A 1,418-nucleotide genomic window follows, 5' to 3' on the forward strand; every position below is an offset into this window, starting at 1 on the left:
ATATATATATATATATTGCAGTTTCATAAAATATTTCTTTTAAAAAAGAAATTTTGCTTTTAATAATACGTGTTTGAAAGTCACTGATGCATGGCAAAAATATGTATCTTCCTGTATTTGGACAAAAATGCACCACAGAAAACCTTTGTTTTACTATTCTCCATAACTTAAGTAAAAGTAGTATGAGTTCTTATCTACTATTGCCCACAAGTTTCCTCAAGCTTCCTGTACTTGGATCCACAGACTAGCAACAAATGGATAAGATCACAAGGCAGCTTGCTAGAAGTGCAGAAGCTCAGCCCAGTTGATTCTAAGCCACCTCAGAGGGCTGTGTCTTTGGCACTATGATTTCTCATGTTTTGTAGAAGGCATACTCCAGCTGGGCTGCTGTTTCCAGGCAGAGTTAGTAAAGCATAAGACTGCTGACCAAGTTGGGTAGATAGAGCAGCAGAGGAGGGAAAGCGGGGTGTGGGGACACCCCACACTTGAGATAATTGGACTTGAACAGCTGACTGCATGACCAGGACCGGATTATTTGGCTGAAGAACAGAGTGAGAGCACAAGTAATTGAAATCTACTATATTCCCTGAACTTCATTTCAGCCAATACTTTCAACTTCTTCCTGTGATAAATCTTCCTCCATTGCTGCTAGCAAAAGGTAAAATGAATGGAATTAACTTTCAGCTCCTTTCTCTGCTTCCTTGCCAAGTGGAAATACTAACAAGGGATGGCATATTTCAAAAATAGGCAGCAGAAAAAGGAAAAGGAGAAAAAGGAAAAGCAGAGGCGCTGTAAAATCCAAAACCATTACTACCAGGCCTTAGCCTCTGAAAAAATAAGGGCTCATTAATGGCTCATTAGTTGTAAAGTACACAAGCCCTGAACGTCAAACTTAGCTAATTAACTTGGAAAAAGTTTAGTAGGGCAGCCTAGCTTTTACACACAGTGTACAGTCAAGCAGAGAGATACTTTAATATTTCTTGAACAATTGTGAGAGATCTCATACATACCTTTCAGATGCATTTGATCACCTCTGTAACTTAGGGTTGTGGTTCTTGATGAATGATTTGTCATTTTCCAATATGACTTTGATCATATCATTTAGCAGCACTGTAGAAGGACATTAATGTGGGTTAGTCAGAAACTACCCATTAAGAGATGAATAAAAAGTCAACAACATTACCCACATCATTAGTTTATGTAATAAAAAATGATTAAATAGAGCTAGCTTTCAAATGCATGTAAAATAGATCTACCCAAAAGTATAAAATTTCATAATGTTTACGTTCTTCTTGGATTAAATTACCTTAAATAACAGAAAATCACCATCCTACCTCACTGATAACCATCAGCACTGGAGTCATTACTGGAATATCACAATTTTGCAAAAAGGGTTGGACACTACTGTAATTTACAAT

General features: G+C 37.1%; 1 long non-coding RNA gene across 1 annotated transcript in view; it reads right to left on the bottom strand.

The window, feature by feature from the left end:
* Window positions 1-1,097, bottom strand: part of LOC104859997 — a 17,621-nt gene extending 16,524 nt beyond the window's left edge. The window contains exon 1 of the long non-coding RNA XR_779530.2: window positions 1,011-1,097. This is a non-coding gene — a long non-coding RNA (uncharacterized LOC104859997). The remainder of the gene's footprint in view (window positions 1-1,010) is intronic.
* Between the last annotated feature and the right edge of the window lie 321 nt (window positions 1,098-1,418).

The sequence above is a fragment of the Fukomys damarensis genome, unplaced genomic scaffold (genome assembly GCF_012274545.1).
Source record: "Fukomys damarensis isolate Sample0158 unplaced genomic scaffold, DMR_v1.0_HiC HiC_scaffold_29, whole genome shotgun sequence".
Lineage (NCBI taxonomy): Eukaryota > Metazoa > Chordata > Mammalia > Rodentia > Bathyergidae > Fukomys > Fukomys damarensis.